General features: G+C 43.9%; 1 protein-coding gene across 4 annotated transcripts in view; it reads left to right on the plus strand.

The window, feature by feature from the left end:
* KCNAB2 (potassium voltage-gated channel subfamily A regulatory beta subunit 2) overlaps window positions 1–24,674 on the plus strand; it is a 189,057-nt gene that overhangs the window by 12,934 nt on the left and 151,449 nt on the right. The gene's annotated exons all lie outside the window — the stretch shown is intronic.

The following is a 24,674-nucleotide window of genomic DNA, read 5'->3' on the forward strand; positions in this document are numbered from 1 at the left end:
GCCCACATGAAAACTATTGAAGTAAAAAAATGAATTAAAAAAAAAAAGACTGAACTGCAGCTTTAATATATCTCAAGCATTCAAGTATTTAGAGGCACGAGAGACAAAATAAGGCTGCTTCTCTCTCACCTACTGTACAGACCTTCAACAACCATTTCCTCCATCTTACAAATGGGAATGTGGTAGACGGAGTAAAGCATAACGCCTTACCTGAACATAGTTACTTAAGTAATTAATAAAAGTATAGGTTAACACAGCGGTGAGCAAACTGGGGAACGTTTCTCAGGGACACAGCGTTTACAAAGGCCCCGCGCTTAGAGCACGAGGCCTCTGTAAACTTACCAGGCTCTGGTCACGCGTCTCTGACAATGCAGCATCAAATGACGCCTGTTGCCATGGAAACGTGACGTCAAATTACGCAGCGGGTCACGTGACGTCACATGACCCCGCAGTGTCATTAGGTGCGAGGGGGGTGCGATCGAGGAAGGAGCAGGTAGGGGGGGGGGGCGCAGGCGCGGGGTGTTTGCGCACCGCTGGGTTAACACATGCACCATTGTATGGGGATAATATGAATCTATTTTCAGAAATACATGTGGACTAATTTCTAAAGTCATACATTCCATCTGTGTTTTGTGTGAGTGCCACATTTTTAACAAATATCAAATGGAGAACAGATGGCCTTTAATTGAACCAGCAGTGTGCTGGCGTTTGTTAAATAAATTGGTGGTGTTTGTGCAGTGATCATGTCTGTTCGTCTATATTTTAGATATATTTATTTCATGTTATAGTTTTCAACTACCAGTGTTACAAGATATATGTACAGTTATTAGTCAAATTGTCTAAGACTTGGGCTATAGTGTCCTGTAATACCGTATAATTTGAATTCCTGGACACTTTCACCTTCTATTAGAAGTATAAGACGCATGGTTATATCTGGTAAGATAGGCAAAATGGACATCATGCTTCTCTGTGACAAAGTGAGCCAATGTCTGTGACATTTAATGGTGTGGGTCTGCCTAGGGTATTTTTTTGTAGGTGGGAAGCAATCATGTTACTTTCAGCACTGGAGACTCGGTGCTCCCCGAGATACATCTGACAGTGCCCCCAGTAGCATCTCCGGCTGGGTAAACAATATGGAGGTTTAAATATTCCACATCATGGAAACCAATAGGAAGTCGCAATATCATCAGTCGTGGCTTTTATTGGCTGATGGTGACTAAAGCTATTGCCTGTGAATGTCTTTTTACCATAATATTCCAGTCAAACATACAATTTATACAGGATAATGTTTGATGTACAGTATGGTGAACATTTGCTCATTAGATGAGTGCAAATAAAGGTCCACCTTTTCAATATATATATCAAAAAGTCCACGGGCTGTTTTTTTTCTCAATTTATTCAGAGACAATAGAAAACGTCTTTTCCAGTATCATTTCAGTCCGTTACTTCATTCAGGCATGTAGAATTTAGTTATAAAGTGGAGAATCTTTAGCTTGGTTGTTCTTAGCTTTGTGGTGTTAAATGATTGTAGTTGGATTTATAGAACTCATATTTAAAACCAGAGACAGCACATAAAACACAGGCAAGGCTCAGTTTTAGCACATCCAGTGAAAATCATACACGGTACAGTGCCTAAATATATATGTAAAAATATCTATTAAGTAAAATGGTCTTTTAGTTTGACATTTTTGGCCAAAATTGTTGTAAGCCCCTGAGCCAACGTCACGGCAGACCACAATTCAGGGGTCCCTAACGCTAATATAGATTCTTATTATAGAACTCACAATCTTTATACATTTTCCTCAAGCAGTCTTAACATAGCAATCAATAAACACCCAATCCCAGCAATCTTAAGAACCCCACTTTGGATGTTGCACTGGGCATTTCTGTCTTTTTTAACATAGCAATCACCTGTTTTCTCAGTGTAAGTCCAATCTTTTTAGTCAATCATCAACAATAAAACACTGTTTCTTCATTTAGCAATATTTACTTTGATTTACACAACATGTTCCTAATCTTTTAAGACCTATCTCTATTGTATTGTCTTACTACAGCTGAACCTCGTTATAACACGGTGCTTGTGATCCACATAATGCAGCCTTGTTATAATGGGGATTGTGGAAAAAAATGGCTTCCACGGAACAGCGCTTGCTGTGCAATCCTGCCTACGGCGGCGCACTCCGGTGCTCCCCTTCCTATTCTTTCCTCTCTACCCCGATCTGCTCCTGCCAGGCCTTGCACGTCCTCCTCCGGACCGGCGTTTTCCATTGGGGCAGCCGCGCAGGATCAATAGCCATTACCGTCCTGTTACCTTACCGCCCCCGTCCCCCATACACCCTGGCGACGGCGGCAGAGTCAGAGAGCCAACACGGAACCCGGTGGGGATAGCAGTGATGCGGGCAACTCGGAGGCTGATGCCATGGACACTCACAGCAAGGACTTACCCCGTGCGATGCGGACTGGTCCCGGAACTTCATGGGCTCGGGGGGGTGGGAGTGTTCGCAGGCTGCATTATGAGAGCCGGACCCAATTTAAGCGGTGGGAGCAGCATTGGGGTGTGTATGTGTGTGTGTATCTGTTAGCATTAAAGATTTGTATAAAAAGAACGCAGCTTAGCTTTTTAAAAACGGGGGCCACACTCAGACCGCGTTATAAGTGGATCTGCGTTGTAGCGGATCACGATATAATGGGGTTGAGCTGTACTAACAAACTATTTAACCTTTAATTCCAAACTAAAAACCATTTACTGTACTATTCAACTCGGTAGACACTCAACATACCAAGTTTTATACTAAATGGAAATTAATAAAACAAGATAGATTCTAAAGTGCCATAAAACCTTTTTACACCTGCCTGTCTTCAGATTAATGTCTTATCTTTGCATTTGCCAATACAGTAGCGACATCTTTTATTGCACTAAATGCCGGCGGCATGCCGGGATCTACCCCGGCTGCCGCCAGTAAAAACCGCGCGCCGCCGCGTTTCCCCCACGCACCCCCCTCCACTTCGCGCGCAATTTACCCCCCCTTCCCGACCCCGAACCCGGCTCCTGCTCTGCCCCTCTGCTTCCCCGCACCCCCGCTTACCTTAATTTGATCTCCAGGGGTGTCGGGGAAGCCGGAAAAGACGGGGAAGCCGGGCGCGCATGTGACTGTGACGTCACAGTGCGCCGCCACGCGCCGCGGCTACCCGCTTCCCAGACGCATGCAGCCGGCGGCTTTATAATGTATAACTTAGTACTAAGTTACTTATTTTAACAAGTTGCATGCTGAATATTTATGAATATAGACAATATAACATCTTTATTATTTAGGCTTGAAATCGTCCTATCTTCATATGGTTTATTGCAACAATTACATGGTACATGATATTGTGCCACAAGTTAATAAAATAAAGCAGCTGGAAATCATTTTGAGCCATTCAAGAGGTTATTGCACGCCTGCTCATTCTTTTATTTAACTTTTCTGTTGATAAGAAAGCAACATTAATAAAATCTAAAGATACATAACATTTAGCTGTCGGAATTCTAACTCGTGTTACACATGTTCTACTTTCTGGGTTTTTGGATGGGGTGGGGTTGTTCCTTTTTTCCAACTTATTTGGAAATTATTATTATTATTTGCAATTATTACAAAGGTTTGACATTTGCAATTGTGCTATCAAATGTAGAACAATCATGGTAGATTTATGACAAATGTTGACTCTGGCTTTTCACATCTTGCTTTTCAACATGAATACCCAGCAGAAGCAAATTTATCCTGAGGGGTAGGGCCTTGAGATAAGCCTTTTAACTTGCCTGGGCTTTGCAAAAGAAAATCATATTCATTATGACCTTGCCATTGGGTGTAATTTAGTTTGTATTTAATGGTAAAATTAGAATTTTGTTTAAAAAGGCAGAATAATAATGTAATTCAAGATGATACAAAAAAAAAATGAAAGGCAAGGCTCGTGGTAAGACTAGAATTTCCTTACAAGGAGTAGATCACACTTCCAAATTTGATGCAGATATTATGGCTTTATTCACTACAGCGCGGTTAGACGTGTGAAACGTGTAAGAGGTGACTTGCTGTTTTTTGTACGTATAGAGATCACTCCGGTTTACACTTTTTCCAAAGGCAGCTGCACCGCCTCGTTACTCCAGTTCTCTGCTGATACTCGTTTGGTAGGAGCACGCCGATAGTATGCCGTGAGTAACTTTCTCTGTATATACTCACTGCACCATTAAACACCAGTTACAAAGTTCATTACTGCAGACTCATATAAGACTTACCTTAATAACAAGGCTGTTGAGCATGCACACATGTTGGTGTTCATAAAGGTTGCAAATCACTGACTACTTGGGACAATCTGAACGAGCTCATTATACTGTCTGGGAGTTTATATCGTTGTGCACACTATATGGACATTTTCTGGTTAGCATCACTGGGGGGAGGAGGGGGGTGTTCTCCCATCACCTCTTGTATTCACAGGGAGCATACAGATTTTCTTTTCAGGCTTCTAAGTTATAAGATAAGGAATCTTGTTTTCCTGTGGTCAACAATGGGTTAAGTTTCACCCTACTGCTGAGATGGGACAGAAAAGGTTCCACCTATAGGTGGCCCTATAAATAGACACATCTTTTCTCCCCACATAATCTTTTTCTGTCCTAGGTTAGCTGAGGTAGTGTTTGTGGTTTTTAAGAAGTTTAAAAAACTTAGGGGGCTTGCCTGACTAGGTAGTCGATCCATAGTTGTTCTGGCCTCTTTCTCCCTCTGAAGCCTGGCCGTCCTGCACGCCAAGGAGTTGCCTGTCCATGGAGCCGACCAGTTGGCTATGCTGCAAAGTATCATGGAGGTAAGCTGCTGCAACTAGTCTGACAGACGTGCACTGTAACACATGCACACACGGCCTTCGTGGCGGGTGAAGTGGCGGAGCTACGGAACGCATCATGCGGAGGACGTGCAGTCTTTTTAAAAGAGACATGTTTGGCGGGTGAACACTGCTGCCTTACTGCAATAAATGCTGACAGACACTGAAAGGAGCCTGCATATGCATGAAAATGTTTTGGTGTTTTTTAATCTAAAAAAGAGATACAATTCACCTATATGTCTACAAGTGCTGCAGGTATACAGCTAGAGGAATGTGGTGTTAATGGCTTCTGAGTCTACCATTAAAAAGGCTGCAAGGAAAGCTAAATATTGCTCTGCCTGTGAAAAAACGACTTTGGAGAAGACCCTGTGAGGAATGCCGCAAAGGAACCTGTGGAGCCAATGGCTGAGGAGTCGGAAGATGAACGATTCTACAGCATGCAGGCAGATTTTGAATCATCTGATTTGGAGTTCGTTGATCCTGTGATTTAAGGTGGTGAGTGAAGTTCTGCACCTAAGAGTATGAGCCTGTCCCAACAGAACCAAAGGATTGTATTTTTTTTATCGGTCGCCATCGGAAGCCTAGAACTTTATTTATTTATTTTTTGCATGATGTCGTGGGAAAAAAAATCAAGAATGAATGGACACAGCCAGACAAGAGTGGTCATGTCCAGGAAATTTTCCAGAATGGGATTCACATCCCAAGGTATGTGCAGCGATATCTAGCTTTGCAAGACATAAAATGCTTCCAGTGGATGATGCAGACTCGTTTCAGGACCCTTTGTAAGGGTGTAAAGATCTTTTACAGCTGCAGGAGCAGCATGTAAATTGGTAGTAGCCATAACTTTGGTCTCTAGAGCAGGGGTGTGCAAACTATTGGAACTGAGCCCCCCCCCCCCCCCCCCCCCACCCCTCTGCTTGCTCCCCCCGGTGCTTGTGCCCCTCTTACCTTGTTTTCCAGCGTGAAATGACGCAGCGGGGTCATGTGATGTCACGTCATTTGACGCCGCGTTGCCATGACGACGCGTCACACCACGCATCTGAATCCCGGTGAGTTACAGAGGCCTCATGCGATTTCCCCCCCCCCCCCCCCCCCACACATTTAATTTAAATGCCTTAGGAAGAGTGGGGAGCCTCTGCATCTGCCTGCGTGCGCCACCCCCCCTCCCAAAAATTCTCGGGGGGCGCATTCCCCAGTTTGCACACCCCTGCCCTAGAGCCCTGAAACTGTGGACTGTAAACATAGAAGAGGATTTAGAGAAAGGAGTTAAGAGATCCCAGATCATCAAAGCAATCTCTGAGGTGGCGTTCATATCGGAGGCAACATTCAGTGAAATTGACAGCAAGATCGATGGCTTTGTCATTTGCAGCTACGTGGGCACTCTGGTTGCGACCTTGGCAGACAGATTTCACATTTAAAAACTATTTATGTAGTATTCCCATTGAAGGTCATCACCTTTTTTTTAGGAAAACGATTGGACACAATTATAGAGCTTTATGAGGAAATTTTCCTACCAAAGAAGACTGATTTCAACATGATGTCATACAGACCTGGAAGAGTGTGTTCAAAGTTCTCTTCGTGGACCAGGAACTGGTGGCCCTTCATATAACATGTCTGGAAGGTTCAGGCAACCCGTGTTGGATGATGGCTAAATCAATTTTGAGAGGTCAGGGCCCAAACCCTTTCGGATGCTCAGAGCAAAGTATAGTTCTGGAAGGTTATTGTATCAAATTAAGATAACAGGGAGACACATTCAAGACATACCGATTTTTGCGAAGAGACAACAGGCCACTCATGCATTGAAAGCAACATTTTCTAAAATGGTGGGACAGTCCGGCAGAAGACCCACTCCAGCCAATAGCACTCCAGAATATAAACCTCGGAAGAGGTTGTTCCTTACAAGAACATGTCTGTCTTACCAAGAGACCTGATTGCAGTAGCATCAAACAGAAGGTTAAACATATTCTGTTCAAGAGTTTTACCCGGAAGTGGCCTGGGTTTACACCCTCTCCTTACAATGGAACTTTCAACTGGTATACATTTTCTTCCAATTCCTCTCATACCCAGGGTACTCAGGAAAATAAGGCAGGATGGAGCGAGGTAGTGGCAATGTTTCCAAACTGGCCAAACACAGCCTGGTTTCCACAATTAATCAACATGGTGACTGACAAACCATGGCAATTACCACTGTTCCTACGTCTCCTGTCCCATGGCCCGTTCAACATCCCAATACGGAATCTTGGAATTTGACGGGAGGGAGGGAAAGAGATATGATGGCCAGATAACAGAAGGGGGTAGGTGGAGAAGATCGAAAGGGAACAGGTTTTTAGTCAAGACCAGGTCTTGTAAACACAAGTCCAAGCTAAACAATCTTCATAAAACACACTGCCTGGTAGATGCTAATAGCATGCAGACAGATTTGAGATGATGCATATTTGGCTAGACTCCAAGGAAACTTGTCAAATGTGTTGAGACAGTCATTTTACTTCAGGTTATGGCATCGTCTTCAATGCAAATGATGTATAACTCGTGCATTGTGCGATCTGAAATTAATTTGATTGCCAGTTAAGAAGTGGCAAAACCTACATGGTCTGATCGATTTTTTTCAGTGACTTACACAGCACTTCTATGATGATGATAATTGTTTGTAACTAGATTGGCTGTTTTCACCCACAGGAAAATTTAGGATGAAATTGAATAAATTTTCAAATGTGATAGTTTTGTGACTATGCATTCTGCTTTTATGTTTTTAACTGCGCTGTGTGGTGACTCATTGAATATTGATTTTTGGATAGTTAGGTTAAACACTTTAACTAGTTAATGATGTGGGTTCACGCAGAATAAGCTGTACTAAAATAATGTAGTAGTAGTAGTAGTAGTAGTACTTCAAATGTATCAGATTAAAAAAGTTCTCATATACATGGTGGTCTTTTTGTTCTTGATTTGGTAATACGTTCCATGGTAGCCCATTATGTGAATGTTACAGCTGGTGTCAGTTAGAACTTGAGCTGTCCAAGATAGGCAACATGTCCCTGATTTATGGTTTCAGGGTTGTTTTTATTGTATTTTTCTCCAAATAGCTGCTTGCGTGTGTGGCCAGGTCTCACCTCTGGGCATCCCCCTCGCCCCCCCTTACGGGGGGAACCAATGATAGGAGCAGGGAGGTTGCGCTGGGCGGGCAGGTCGCCAGAGGTCCGCAACAAGGGCCGACATCTTGGAATGCGTGCACATGCGCAGTACGTTTCGCTCTTGCACAATGGCCCAGTAGTTGCGGTGGCCATCATGGGACTCTTCGCGCGTGCTCAGTGCAAGCGCAAGCGGCGACCATTAGGAGATAAGCCCCCGCAGGGGTACTTACTGTTCCCAGCAGCCACTGGGGCTCCAATACCACATGGCCCAGTACAGCCAATAGGGCTGCAGTATTTCCCTGCTCCACACAATTGATACATTTAATGCGCAGCGAGCCATGCCAGTCGGAGCTGGGACACAGGGAGGTGAGATTGTGTATATAGGGTGTCAGTGACCCCTGCACTAGGCCAGAGATCCCCTATAGGCCCCCGACTCACCTGCAGTTTGTGGCTGCTACAGGGACAGGCCCTTTAGATAGGGACACTGCCCCTGTAGTGTCAAGTGTGAGGGACACAGCCAGGATGAGGTGGCAGACTGGCAATACGGTGGTCTGGGACCAGATCACCACACCAATAGAGACTCTTCATGGTGGGACCATCCAGCTGGAACCCACCCCACGCAGAGGCGGAGGCTTCGCTGATGACGACGTCGCTGGATCAGCGGATACATTTTGGTTTTCGGCCGTACTTGGGTGCTGGAGCACCTGGGCAGGTACCTCACAACATGCACCAACTATAACACTTTCAGTTACTGTGGGCAGCGCTGTCGCACACATTCGGTGGGTTGGCTCTTGTGGACACCAGGGAGGTTGGGAGCCCAAGGGCACCTCAGTACTTTGGGGGAATCCCATCAGGGTGTAGACACTACGGCTGGAGGGAATTGTGGGGTTGCGACGTGCGACGCCTATATTGTATGTGGGATAGTGATATACCCAGTTTTACCTGTGTTCAGTAAACTGTTATTATATACAAGTATGTCTATTGTATTGGGTCCTGTGCAAGGGGGTATCCTGCAGTGCTAGGATCCTTCACAGGTGGAGGCGCTGTCACCAGACAGATCAGGTGCACCCCAGGCTTCCAGCAGCTGGGGTTCAGGCCTCCTGTGAGCCGCAGGTAATGCACCACACATACTCAGTAGCCGCCACATCTCCCATAGGGCAGGGGAACAGCGCTACACGTGGTATACTCAGCTAATTGTTACTGGCTATCAAGGGCTGTAGTATATAGTCATTTTTACATGATGCAATGCAGTAATAGTGAGACGATACCATATTGCAGGGGTGGACCAAAATATTATACTTTTTTTTATTTATTTTTTAGAAAGGATCAACATTTTGCTAACTACAGTATTGGGGGTACGGGACTGCCGTGGCAACTCCACAACCATGTTGGCGACTCTTCGTCAGAACTACTTTCCTCTGCACAGAACCAGCATGCTAAAGGTTAACATCTGGGATTCCTTGCTGCTATGTATTTCATCAACCCCATCCCCTGCAGTGTTTGACTGGACAAAGGAATTTCAAAGCCTAGCTGAATTTATTCAGAACCCCTTCAATCTACTACTGCTGCGGCCAAGTTTATTCGAGCATTTGCCCGTTCTTGGCCGCAGCAGTAGCCTGGCGCGTGCCGGAGGGTGACGGGCGTGCGCCGAAGCAGCGGAAGAGCGCCCTCCGATCGGGGCGCTCTCCCTACCGCTGCCGGGTCCCCCGGAACCCCCTGCCGCCATCCCCCACATCGCGGGACACCAGGGCTCCCTCGGGGAGCCCTGGACGCGCGTGCAGGGGGCGCAGGCTCCCGAAGACGCGTGACGGCGCGTCGGTGACGCGCGGCACGCCGAGGGGCGGCCACTAGCAAGCCGGGAAATCTCCCGGCTTGCGGATCTGGCCGCACTGCGATTAAGTGTGTCGCCAGTGTATTGCGTCACCCTAAAGGCGGGCAGCTAAAAGGTGTCGCCGTTTGGTAATGTTACAGCTGCTCTGTTGCTTCTGAAACTCCCCAACCTTCTCATCCCCTGTACCTAATGTCTACTTACCCGGCCTATAGATTGTAAGCTTCTTTAGGCAGGGCCTCTTCTAACACATTAGAGGTCTATCCTACCTCTTCTAAACACAATCTTAATCCCATCTGTAAATGTTACTTATGCCCATAATCATACTGTATATCTGACCATGAAATATCTTAATTAATAGATCACAGTAAAAGGTAGAATAACAAAATACAGCTAAACCCCGTTATAACGCGGTCCTTGGGGTCCACAACCCAAAGACCGCGTTACAACCGGGGTCGCGTTAAAATTTCATCGCGTTAAAATTTCACCGGCATCAGCTCTGGAGCTTCCTCATCACAGATTTAAATCTCCTCCATTTTGCCTGGAGCTTCCTCATCACAGATTTAAATCTCCTCCATTTTGCCGCCTTACCAGTGCGCTCCTCTTCCTGCTGTCCACGTGCTCATATCTCTCTGCTCTCTTGCCGTCGTATGCCATTGTTTTTTTCAAACATTCAATTCAATGCTTTATTGACTACCAGACACAGACACAAACACAATTAAACATTAATACATTTTGTACAAAACACATGCAGGGATTGAACTCGGGACCTTCTGATACCAATGCCTTGCTTCTTACCTCTACACCATAGGTTTGGTGTGACAAGACAGAACCTATAAATATATTTATCCTCTACAACACAAGGTACATGTCAATGTGCAATGTGAAATCTTAAGTCTATTTCTAGCTGTCTATGACATCACACAGTTCTGTGGTCTAGTGGAAGAACTTCTTACCAACATATGCAAGGGTCCTGGGTTCAATTCCTGTATGAAATGGTATAATTAACTTTTTTAATAAATTATTATTTTAATTATGTTGTATAATTTATAAATATATAATTCTTTATTATTCTTTATTAAGTAATAATAATTAAGTAATAATTATTCATTAATCAATAATGATGTATTAATAATAATTCATTATTAATCATTCTTTATGATTAATTATGTATTATTAATAAGTATGATGATTAATTATTATTAGCAGTTAATTAACTAATTAATTAATTAATAAGTATGTATTAAGTATTATTAAAAAAAAAACCCCGATGGCACACGACGGGCAGAGAGATGAGCACGTGGACAGCAGGAAGAGGAGAGAGATGAGCTGTAAGAGGAGAATGTAAGGCGGCAAAATGGAAAATTTGAGATGCAGGTAAGCCGGCAAAATGGAGGCTTTCAATTCGGGAGCTATGCTCAGACCGCGTTATAACCGATTCGCGGTATAGAGAGGCGCGTTATAACGGGGTTTAGCTGTATAGCTATTTTCACTTTTAAAATGAAGTTGAACATCAAATTGCGTTCAGTAATTCCTCTAAATACTTTGTTTTGTTCGTTGAACCGCAAGGTCTTCTTGTGAAGGACCATGTCTGACACTAGTATGCTTTCTAGTTCTGACATTTTTGCCCCAGAGCTCTGTCCTTGTCAATATGGGAAAAATTGCCCACAGAGCTAGTCGGCGAGACTCACCAATGGCATAATTTCTGCTGTGGCGCTAATCAACAAGAAGTGTTTTGGTGGCCCAGTGCTATCTTTTAACAAACGATCTATCTTTTGAACGTTTTTGTGGTCGTAAAAGGGAAGAGTCTGGTTTATATGGTTTGGAAGAGATGACCACTTTATACGCAATCTGAAATCTTATGCTTTTGCAAACCGTTTAGTTGATGCTAAAAATAATCAACTAAGCCACAGTATTTATCATTGTATATAATTTCTGGGATCTGTCACTGCAACTTGGTTCTACTGGTCAAAAGAATGAAAAAACATGTTCTACATGTGCATTTTAAGATGCCTGATATGAAAGATTGTACAGCCGCGGCCCCTTTTATTCTCCAACATCTCCGAATTTTTTCGGGATTTTTTTCCGAATGCCACGCACTTCACTGCACTTCACCACGTTCATGCCGCATTCTGACCGCATTTATACCGCATTCATGTTGCATTCACAACCGCGGTTGATGCGCGGTTGATGTGAATGTAGCCCCGGTCTTATTTCAGCACCAAAGACCCCCTCTGTAGCGTGCCGAGCGATCGCGGGTGCCGCCGGAGCCAGCGACAGACCCGCCGGCACGGCGTGAGGGTGGGGGCCGGAGGAGGGAGCGCTCCGAGTCCCCGGAGCCTCGGCGGCGCACCCGGTTAGCGGGGGCCGCCATGACAGGTTGCGCGAGCGTGCGCATGGGTCACGCAGGCACAGTAAGGGTAGCGCACGCAGTCCCAATGCTAAAGAGGTCCTGAGTGGACTATAATTCCCAGCAGCCTCTGGGGATTGCCCTTTCACCCACATCACGTGCAGCCAGCCAGCAAATAGGGTTTTGCAGCTTCTCCTGTGGAGAAAGGATACAATGTTGCGGGGACCACGTTTGGCAGTTGGAGCTGGGAGCAGGAAGGGGAAGGAAGGGGGTAGGGAGCAAGTGGCTCCTACACCAGGTAAGGTAGTTCCCCAGATCCCAGGCAGGCCCCAATCCCCACCAGGGTAAGGGGTAGGTACTGAGGGACGGCCCCTAGGTTATGGACCCAGCCTTTAGGTGTGAGTGTGCAGTCTTGTCAGTGTCACGGCAGGTAGTGCTGTGAGCACTGACAAGTAGGCACAGTGTGTGTGTGTGTGTGCAGTGCAGTGTTGCTGCAGTTACCGAGTGAGTGCAGTGCGGTTGCTGCAGATACCGTGTGAGTGCAGTGGGTTGCTGCAGGGTCAGTGTGTGTGCAGTGTAAATGCAGGTACCAGGTTGACTGCAGTGGGTTGCTGCAGATACCGAATGAGTGCAGTGGGTGCTGCAGGTTCCGTGTGAGTGCAGTGGGTTGCTGCAGGTTCAGTGTGAGTGCAGTGCGTTTGCTGCAGAGATTAGGGAGTAGTAGTCATAGGGGACCCGGGTGGTGAAGAGAGAGGTACAGGCATACCCCGCTTTAAGGACACTCACTTTAAGTACACTCGCGAGTAAGTACATATCGCCCAATAGTCAAACGTCAGCTCGCGCATGCGCCTGTCAGCACGTCCTGAACAGCAATATCGGCTCCCTACCTGTACTGAAGCTGTGCGCAAGCGGGGAGACTATAGAGCCTTTTACAAATGCGTTATTTACATCAGTTATGCACGTATATGACGATTGCAGTACAGTACATGCATCAATAAGTGGGGATAAGGTAGTGCTTCACTTTAAGTACTTTTTCGCTTTACATACATGCTCTGGACCCATTGTGTACGTTAATGCGGGGTATGCCTGTAGTGTGGGTGCAGGGGGTCAGTGACCCACCTGCATAGGGCAGGCTACCCTGTAGGCCCCTAGGAGTGTTCCCTGAAGACACCAAAGGTTGCTGTGCTGCAGGGACGGCCTATAGTAGTATCGAGCATCACCTTACTGCGTACCAGCTAGGGACAAAGGGACAAGCGTGCGGAGCAGGTCTGCTGGCGAGTCGTCTGGGACCAGACGGCTGGACATTGAGACCCAGGAGACAGACCGCTGATTCATCTGACCCTTTGCGAAGAGGTACCGGTCACCGCCGTGACCGGCAGGTACTATAACAACAAGTGCACCAACACCGGTCAACAGGCGCTGATCCCACCCTAGGCTAAACTCTTTATGAACACTGAGCGAGTGGTTAAAGAACTGAGCCTATACCATCACATTAATATATATGGACACGGTGTGTGGGGCACGCGGTGAGGGGACGGAGACGTTGCTCCTGATGAGAGTGGCCGAGCCACTAAGGTTACACGTTCAGGTTATACCGTTAGAGTATAAGTGTACATGTTATGTTATTGCTACCGTGCATTATTATTAGTAAAACCAGTTACAATCATATTGTGTTGTATGTTTCTTGCCCAGGGGAATCTCACATCACGGGGATCCTGGGTAAGTGGAGGCGCTGCGCTAAGTAAGTGTATGAGTGTTACCCCAGGCTCCCAGCTAGCAGAGGCTCAGATCTCCTGGAGCCGCAGGTGTTGTACAGTGACCAGTAGTTCCTTTGGGAGGGTTCAGAAAAAGGGCTACATGTTTATTGATAATGGTTCGGATTTAATTGGTTGCAATTCTTCGGGTATCCGCCAGATGGCAGATATTCATGAATTGTAATGCGAATGCGCTTCAGTAATGTGTCGACTTGCAGGTGTTTAAAAGAATACCACAGTGGTCCATTGTAAATTGGCCTTGGGACTGAAGAAGTTACAATAATGTATCAATTTAGGCTTTTCATATTAAAAAAAGACAAGCACAGTTTCTGGTCTGGTTATTGTCCTGAGAGTGCCGCCATGAGTGCACAACTGCAGTCCGTGTTCCAAAAACCCGACAGAACGTACGCTTATTTAATATGGGCCGCGATTAATGCAACAGATGATAAGATGGCAACAGTTGTTCAAATTTATCAGTATTTTATTGAAAACTTTGACTTTTACAAATTTTCGCCAGATGCTCATGTGTGGAAGCGTGCAATAAGGAAAAAGTTATGTAGCGATCCATGTTTTTTTCGTATTGATCCCGATTTTATTGGAGGGTATTGGTGTGTATCACCGGGTTTTTCCCGTATCTATGATCATGGAGACTGCAAAAGGCGAAAGGTCGTGTTAAAACCAACTAAGAAACGTTAGTCGCTGGCAAGCAATGCGACAGCGGCAGCTTCCAATAACGGTCCGACCGTCAGTGAAAACCTGGTGACCGGCAACCCTTGCTGTCTGTCCCCGCCCGGATACCCGCAGCCTGAGCCGGATTTCGCGTGCAGATTCGAGCAAGCTTGCATGTACCTAAGCGATTTCCAGCCTCATCAGCTGACTACAGGTGTAGTAGTCCCGCTGTCACCTGTCAACGACATGTATGATCAAGAATACGGGACTGGCAGTGGCTCGGCGCCAGATGATTGGCAAAGTCTATGGTGAGTAATGTTGCTGTATTTTATTCTGTTTTTTAAATATCAATATTGATGCGATTCTCCTGTAAGCAATATCATTGGCTGAGCAGCTTCTACAGTAGATACTGCACAATTGGTGAAAAGCGAGGCGCATGGGCATTGGAACCTTCTTGAAACGCATATGCGTGTCATCACATCGACGGTAGGCGCATGCGCATGTAAACAGGAGACGCCCCCCGAGAAAAGTATTGGTGGGACTGACTGGGAACTTCTTTAGGGGATTGACTGACCATTACAGTAAAACTTTTACTTTTTTTTTGTTCCTCAGAAAAGAAAACTTTGTCATCTCATGCGGAAAACGGCAAATGGAGGGGTTTCGATGGATAATATCGCTTTGTGTTACAATGCCTGCACATTGCTGAATCTGATTAAAAAAAAAACACGTACCGGAGTCTACAGTTTAGTGGCCGTTGTTATTGATTAGGATAGAATACTGTAACTGAGAGCTTCATAGAAAATCTGAAACAGTATGCTGCTGTTTTCAGACCGTATACAATACTTTTTTATATATACTGTATAATAAACTCGAAAAAATAAAAAGTATGCATTTATTCTACATTGATTCCAATACATATGTGTATTCTATACCCGTACAGCATGTATTGTTTTAATACTCTTGTGATGTACAGTACTGAGCATGCCTACAGTATGCCTGGACAGTACTGTACAGTATGTTCTAGAAACACTGTATTTTGTTACAGTATAAAAGGAGACAATGGAACACTTTAAAACAAATCAACATTTTCTTTTATTGGTGGAGTAAGTACAAAAACATTTATTTACAAATACAATGTAAAAACATTTTAAGTGTACAGCAATTCAAAACATCAACATGTGTATGGTTTACTGCTAGTGAAAACATTTATGTACAGAAAGTCAAAACATTTATTGTCAGTCAGGCCTGCACAACTCCAGTCCTTGAGGGCTGCAAACAGCCCCGGTTTTAAGGATAACCTTGAAAACTGGGCCTGTTTGCGGCCCTCGGGGACTGGAATTTTGCAGGTCCTGTGTACAGTAAGGAAAAACATTTCTTTATTAATACAAGTTAAAACACGCAACATCTCCTTTATTAAAGTACAGAAAGTCAAAACATGTACAGCACAACAGTATGGTGTTATTAAAAAAAAATCTTTATTCATAAAATGTAAAATTTTTGTTTTCTTGTCTTTTCAGAAAAAAAGGATGGACTGGGGGAGGGGGGGATTATCGTGTAAAGTTTGTGAACTGTTTGTACAGTATCTACAGTAAACTGCAGTCACGATGTACACAAAACCTCTCCTCTCAATGAACTACTGTACTGTACACAGAATGAGGAAGAAGATAAAGGCGGAAAAAATTATATATATTATTAATATTATTATCAATGTGCGTTATTCATGATTATCCTCCGGCCCTCAATTTTCATCTGACAGAAGAACTGAATAAAGACTGCATTTTGTATTATTCATTATTATTTGTATTTTTTGTTCCTGATAAAATAAAATAAATATTTCTTTACATTCATGATAATCAAAATCATTGACAACCCCCCCCCACACACCTACACCAAAGAAAAAGAAAGAATGACCAAAAAGTAGTAATTTTACTGCATCAACAACATAAATCAGATAATGGTTTTTTTAACTCTCAATTTCACAGTGCTGTGCAAATCAGATTTACATATCAAATTCGAGAAGGGATTATCAAAAGCTTTACTGTAAACAAAGCCTCAAAGGGTTGGGGGGGTGGTTGGGTGAGTCATGCGCAATAATAATCAGCTAGCCCCTTTCCCAAAGAGGATTACTGAGAGGTGACTCAAAGCCAACAATAGGAAAATTAGGCACGCAGGCGCAGAGAGGTGATGCTCGGCTAGGGACGGACGATTAAAAACACAATGGCAAGCTTTAGAAACGGAATGGTTCTGGAGAGGTGTCTGTCGATAAGAGGTTCAAATCCTTGAGTGCGCCTTGTGCGTGGGGGAGGGGGGTACAGGGTACAGCTGCATGAAATGTTAGCTGTACTGCAGTTCAAAGAAATTACATATTTTCAAAAGGCAGGTCATCATAATAATTTGATCCCTACACCCCCAAATACATAAAAAGCACACAAATCAACCATGTGCAGTCAAACGCACAGTGTCGTAGTCAAAAGCTACAGCGCAGATTTGAATATCGTAATATCAAGATGGTTTATGCAGGCTTGTGCAGAAAATAAAAATAAAAAATGAGGAGAAAAAAATAATATATATATTTTTTTGGTCACTCACTCTTGAACTTCGCAAGCAGTGGTGAACTTACAGACGCATGCACAGTAATCAACAGCTATCAAGCAGGAATGTGATTGAAACCAGATAGACACACATTCAAAGGAATGGTGTGGGAGAGGTGTACTGTACTATAGATAAGATAAGAAGTTGAAATACTGCAGTGCAGTAAATTATCCTGTGTGTGTGCGGGGGCGAGCGAGGGGAGAGCGCTGTATATGCCGAAATGTGATACTGTTACAGCACACGCCTATGCGTTTCAACAATTTTCAAATGAGACGTACATCACTGCACATGCATGTATAAATATGCAAATCTACAATTACTGCACGCGCACACGCAGACTGTGTACTGACGTAGGTTGAACTGCTAAAGTATTAGACTTCGAAGACAACAGCTCGCGAACGCCCCCCTGAATTTTTAGATGGTATTGCAGTATTGCAGACAGCGCTAATAAAATGCTAATATTATGAGCGCTAAAATTCCGCAATACACTCCGGACAAAAAAAAAACATACTGCATCTGCCCGCGGTTATCAGAGTTGCGCCGCTACGGCCGCACTAGGCCGCAGCTGTAGCAAGACTTTTTGTTAACTTTGATGTTTTGAAGCTGCATTCTGCTATGTAATCTATTAAAGCATATTCTCTTAAGAAAAGACTTCCAGCAGATTGCAAAAGGAACATTTGTCTCCAATTGATCTTCCTCTTTTGGGACTGTCAGTAACCTGGGACCTTTGGCAGTATTTTCTCTTTACATCTCATGTGAAATGCAGGGTTTGCATAACTTCCTTTTTAAAGGTTTTTTTTTAATTGTTCCACACTGATTTTAACATGTGGGTGGCAATTTATTAAGAACCACATGCCTTGATTTAAAAAGAACAAAAGTATAGTTTATTATTGAAGCATAAAAGATACTGTATTATTTTTCTAGGCTTCAAATGTAGCTATTGTAATAATAGCCATTACATTATTCAATTCCTTTGTTCTTTGAATTGTTGGTGTGAATAATCTCAGAAGCAGTCTGTATTGCTATATCTTTATAGTATGTATTTGCATAGACTACAACATGAAATGATCTGCTCTGCCTGAATATAGAAGCATAGCTGCTATATAGATGGAATATATCTCCTCAAGTCCATCCTGGCTCCCATCATGTATCGGATGACCCACAAAATTTTCATCCTTACCTCTTTTTTTTTTAAAGCTCTCCACTCATCTGCTCCTCCCTACATATCAACTTTCATCTCTCGCTATGCCCTGCTCGTCTCCTGCATTCTACCCACAGCCGTCTCCTTTCCACCCCTTTCACCTCTACTGCTCTCTCTCGCCTTAAAACTTTTTCCCTTACTGCCCCTTACCTATGAAACTCCCTCACACTATGTAATGTATATGCCAAGTACTTTCTCTCCTCACCTTTTTAGGACTAACCTTAAAACTGACCTTCAATTAAGTGCTCCAATAGCCTAGAGCTGTGTTTCCTAACTCCAGTCCTCAGGAAACCCCAACAGGTCAGGTCTTAAGGCTATCCCTGCTCCAGCACAGGTGGCTCAGTAAAATGACCCACCTCCGCTGATTGACCCACCTGTGCTGGAGCAGGGATATCGTTAAGACCTGATCTGTTGATGTTCCCTGAGGACTGGAGTTCGGAAACACTGGCCTAGACTCATGGCTTCTGTCACCCACAGTCAGTCCTACCAATTACTGCATCTACTGCCCTTATACTCTCACCTGCTGTCTGTTTCCTATCATACAACTTAGATTGTAAGCTCTGTGGGGCAGGGATTTCCTTTACTATTGTCTGATTCTTATTGTATTCTCTTTTATATACACATGCTTAGCTCTTAAGGCCAGGTCCATAGTGCCTTCAGGCATGCGCGGCCGTGACGTCACCCGCTTGAAGTGTGTGCGTTTTTTGGCCATGGTACGTGTGCCATCCGTGGGCGTGCCAGTGGCGTCACGGAGCTGGTTCGCCCTCATTGGGCGAACCGCTCACGTGACCTGTTTGTCGCGCTGAGAAATCAGTATAATTGATTTCTCACGCAACGCGTGCCCCCTCCTGCTTCCGCGCAGACACGCCCGCACACGCCGCATGGACGCGAACAAGTCTGATCGCTCAGCGTGCGGACGGCTCTGCATGGTCTGCAGTACCATGGCCCCAGCCTTACATGTGTATAATGGCCGCACACACTAAGTAGAATGCCTGTGCAAGGTAGAGAAGGGTAATAATATATCTCTATAAGGATCACAGCCGTGATCCAAAATACCAGCACAGGAGTTGAAAAATAATAAAGTATTTATTAAGTCCAACAAGCAAACATATAGCCTGAACAATTATAATGTGCAATGTTTCTGGCCTATCTGGTCCTTTTTGTCAAGTACCCCGTGGGGACCTGTCACGGGAGACCAAGCTTTTAACACCTTAATTACCAAGAACATTTCATTGAGCAAAACGAGTGATGAAATAAATTGTAATTTATTCACTTAAATAGGCACCCACTTAGGCGTACAGAAGGCCTGGGCCTCTGCTCATAGGGAGCCTGGAGTGACTGTGTGTTCTGTATATCTCTATATGGTGCAGCGCCTCCACCTATGAGGATGCTGGGTAATAGGATGGCCCCTCATAGGAACTCATATACCTTAGGGTATACCCCAATAACATACTCACAATCCGGTATAATATAACTCGTTTACTGTGGTCCCACAGAATACATAGAATAATACTCACAACACAAGGCACAATAATAACAGTAATATAGTCCTGGAGTAGCTAGCCCCAATAGTACCTAGGGTGCTCGGGCACTTGTAACCCAGTGTCCAACAAACAACACCTCCCAGTGTGTGTGTGAGGGCAGCTCTACCCTCTCCCTTTTGCATTGGTGCACAATACCTATCTGGCTTAAGGTCCAGCCAGGCCACACTTCCCAGCAAGGGCAAGAATAGCAGCAGGGTCCCACGCTGCGGGATCTCCAACAACAAGCCCCTCACGCCTTAAGGTCTGGGTGATGGCTGATCCACAGGCCGCTGGGGGAAGCCTCCCTTTGCACACTGATAGAGAGTAGAAGAAAGCAGCGCACTTGCCAGGGAGTCGGGTGGTAAACCTTCTACTCTCTATCATTGGACTTCTGCATCAGCGGCTGGCACGCCACTGCGGACTCACTAGACTCAAGGAGTGGGTAAGATTGTTCCTTTTTTATTCCTTATGTGATTTATGGAAATGGATGAGTACCAGGACATATTTGATTTCCTCCAATGAGGTTACATTAAGGTGATAATGAGCATTTTTGATTGTTTCCTTCAGGAGAAGCTTTATTGTATTGGACTGGTCACTCACTGATCACTTTGTTTACCCACTCCGTAGTATAGTCTTTGCTTGGAGCCGTATACTTATGGATTTAATTGCATGAAGATTTCACTATCTTTGGAGCACCCACTCTCTTTACAAATTGATCCCTTTGCACACTGATCTGCTACGTTGTGCTTCATATGCTCCCTCACTAACAGGAGCTACCTATTTATAGGGCCAGCCCTGCACATTTCTCTGCGGTGAGAGGAAACTATCTGGGCCTAGGGGCAGGCTTGGGCCTAGTCCAGGAGCTTGGCAGGCTCCCCAGACACTACCTTCCTCTTCCCTGGCTCTAGATACAAGGTCACCCCTGTACCACGGAGGAAATCCTGTCTCTCCCAGCCCCTTCCTTATGGTTGCGCGAACCCCGAGAGGGCCACCACATGACTGTCTGGAGGGCCATGCCAACCATAACATGGCCGACGCAATGCTGCTGTCTCTCCTGCACCACGGAGCTGCTCTCCCCCCAGGAGGTCAGAAGGGGGATCCCTGCTACAGTTACAATGGTCGAGAAAGGGGAGAATGCGTGCCTGTTGGTTTTAGCAGTAGAGAGACAGTTTAAAGGGTGTGTCTATGCAATGTTATGGAGGAAAATTATATCTATGGTATATCTATCTCGTTAAGATTCTGAGTATTTGTTTTGTCTTCCTCTTAATTTAGATGTATGTGGATAGAATACAAAGATTACATTTGAAAATTTCAAACCATACTGGTTCTACAAATGAAAATGGACTATTTTTGCCTTTTCTGGAAATAAAAGATTAGGACAATGGAAACTGCATACATGTGTTTTTTCCCCCCGCTCTCATTACAGTATAAGTCTCTCTATGAACAGTGATGCAGAGGATTTATTGCTGTTTGAAGCCCTAAATATTTGGTAGCAAAATGAACTGTTTCCATGGAAATAATTAAGCATGCTATAAAATAACATCTGGGGTTTTTTTTATTCCATATAATTCCCTAATTGACTTGAGCTATCACAGGAAAGTTCTAAATTGCAAAACAAATGTCTAGGTGATTCTTTTGGCCTAGATGATTAATAAAACATTATACATGCTAAGAAATTACTTGTAAAAGTAAAACTTAAAACATTGGATAAATCTGCAATCAAATCTGCAATCTGCAAATCTCACACTTTTTTCTAGTATGTACAAATGGTATATTTATTGTAATTTATCATAAAGTTTTATATTGTTTCTGAAGGGATTTGTGTGACTGTCCCTTAAAGAATGAGTACAAAAATCTTCTATTTTGTAGCTGCTTTCTTCAGTTTTTTTTTTTTTAACTCTTGGACATTACTTTATCGGAGAAGGAGTGGCTCAGTGAGTAAAGACACTGACTAGCACTGAGTTTGAAGCAGGGGAGCCTGGTTCAATTCCCGGTGTCGGCTCCTTGTGACCTTGGGCAAGTCACTTTATCTCCCTGTGCCTCAGGCACCAAAAAAAAACCCCATAGATTGTAACTCCACGGGGCAGGGACCTGTGCCTGCACAATGTCTCTGTAAAGCGCTGTGTACAACTAGCAGCGCTATACAAGAACATGATGATGATAATAATAATATCTACATCTGGACTGGGCATCAAAAGTGTTGTTCACAGTATTTTTCTACAGACGACTGTGGCTTACTACCTCCTTTGACCAATCAACTAAAAGTAACAACACACATTGCCACACATTATTTTAGTATGCGTCACAGATGTATTACTCTATCCCAGGGGTCTCCAAACCTGTCCTCAAGAGCCGCACACAGGCCGGCTTTTATGGATATCCCTGTTTCAGCACAGGTGGCTCAATCAGTGCCTCAGTGCTTGGCTGAGCCACTGATTGAGCCACCTGTGCTGAAACAGGGATATCCATAAAAGCCGGCCTGTGTGCGGCTCTTGAGGACAGGTTTGGAGACCCCTGGTCTATCCAATCAAATGTTATAAGTTTTTATGCTACGCCCATGTAACAAAGGGTAATATATCAGTTTGCAATATCTTTTTCTGTCGTGGGCATATTTTCTAGGTATGGCTCGCGTCTTACTAATTAGTAAAAACCAGCTGAAGAATTACGCCATTGCTTGTGTCAAATTATTCCTTAAAGCTGCAGTTTAAAAAAAAATATATAATTCCCCCCATTGTCACTGACAACTGATTAGCTAAGCTGCAGATCGATCCGTTTTCCTGTAATCGATCGCGTGCTCCAGGTTATTTAATTCAGTTCCTTGCACAGCATTTTGGGCAATGTAGTTCCTGGAATATGATTGACTCGGCAGTTACTGGATACAATTGGTCCACTGCTAGAGCGAGGACAGGGCTCAAAAGCCAGAGCCTATCAGAAGGGGAAGGCGGCTGTCACTTTGGAAATGCTTCCCACATTAGAAACATTAAAAATGTCTTTAAAACATTTTTTTTTTTTTTTTAAATGCTACAGGTATTTTCTCATAGTACAGAACTGATTTATTTAAAAAAAAAACACACAGGATATTGCTTGAACTGCAGTTTTAATACATTATTATTCTTTAACATTTCCATCCTCAACTTTGGGACTGTGTGATTATTTTCCGTAGAGTTGTAATTCGCCATAAAAAGTGCAGCAAAGATAAATTATCTATGAGTGTATCTGTCTTTCAGAGGTCCCCAAATCTGTTTAAAATTTACGACGTCATCACATATGATAGTTGTCATGCTGCAGATAAGGATTCTGGGTAGTGACATGCATATGAACACCCCGTTGGCTCGTCACATTTCATTTCCTGTCCACTTTACTGCATGGATGCCCGCCTAGAGCTTTTGCCAGCTGCACCAAGCTACTGATTTTTTGTTTGATACTGGAGACTAAATGGAAGAGTGAGACTTTTTTTTTTTTTTTTCAACGGGAGACTTGTCGCACCCACTGGTTGCGATCCTCCTGGATTCTGCAGAGTTACTGGCAGTGAAAAGGTTAAAAGTGCAAACAGTTCTTGAAACAAATTTAACCAAATGATGGCAACAAGTTTAGGGTATTAAATGTAGGTGATCGGCATAAACATTTATTTAAATTTGCAAAAGTTTCAGTCAGGGAGGAATTTAGTTTTTCCCTTTATGAGGCAGCATTGGATAATGTGTCCCTGGGGTTTTTTGTTTGCCTTCTTCTGAAACAATATACTCTAATTACAAATATAGGAGAAGTATCTACCATCTACATTTTGGCATAGGTTGAACTTGATGGACATGTGTTTTTTATGTTTGTTTGTTTTTCAACCTCATTTACTATGTAACTATAATAGGTACATTTGGTGAGCTGAAACATTGGAAATTAAGAATTTCTCGTCGACATGACTTGATGTCACAAATAAAGTAACTGAAGGAAATTAACCCCCTCGAAACAAAACATTTGACTGTTTTTGTCTTTGAAGTGTGATTACTGTACATTTGTTTAAAGAAGCAGTATGTTTTTGTACACTTGCCTACACCCTGGGGGCCTTCCAATTGCTGGGGACCACCCGGTTCAACGGTGGCGAGCCTGTTCATTATAGGGAGACCAGCCAGCAAGCCTGGCTTAGCAAAATGGCCGCCGGGGTCAGGACTTGCAATGCGGTGACATCGAGAGATGATGCCGCAGCATTCTATTGGAAACCCCTGTGGCCATGTGTGTTTTTTTTTTTTTTTTTTTTAAAGTCCGATCTGGAACAAAAAAATGACACATTTCTGGAACCGGCCGGTCCTCGGACTTCGGGGGACCACCGATTTTGAGCTCCATGGAATCCTACACCGAAATGCTTCTTTAACAGCCCCTTTTTTTTAAATCACACAGATTGCAACTTGGAGTAGTTATTTCTCATCTACATACATCTACCATGGTTAACCCTGTTTTTATTTATTTGTTCAGGTTATTTAAATAAGATCCATTAAAGTTGACCAATATTAATTAAATCACTTATTGCACAAGTCCACCTGAGTGCTTTCTTCTTTTTCTTTATATATGCAGCTTGGATTGGATCTTTATTCTTTGCTCGACTCTGCACCCGTGGCAGCTACATTCGCTTACGTGAGCGCTCCTTGTTCGTGCTTAATTAAATAAGGTTCACATTTACGTTACCAGGGATTGACTAGCTCACTGTTTACATTCTTGAATTGCTGTTACATACTGTGGATTTTAGGGCATTGGAAACTAATTGACATCATCTTAATTGTGTTTGTACATGT

This window comes from Ascaphus truei, chromosome 6, assembly GCF_040206685.1.
Source record: "Ascaphus truei isolate aAscTru1 chromosome 6, aAscTru1.hap1, whole genome shotgun sequence".
Classification (NCBI taxonomy): Eukaryota; Metazoa; Chordata; class Amphibia; order Anura; family Ascaphidae; genus Ascaphus; species Ascaphus truei.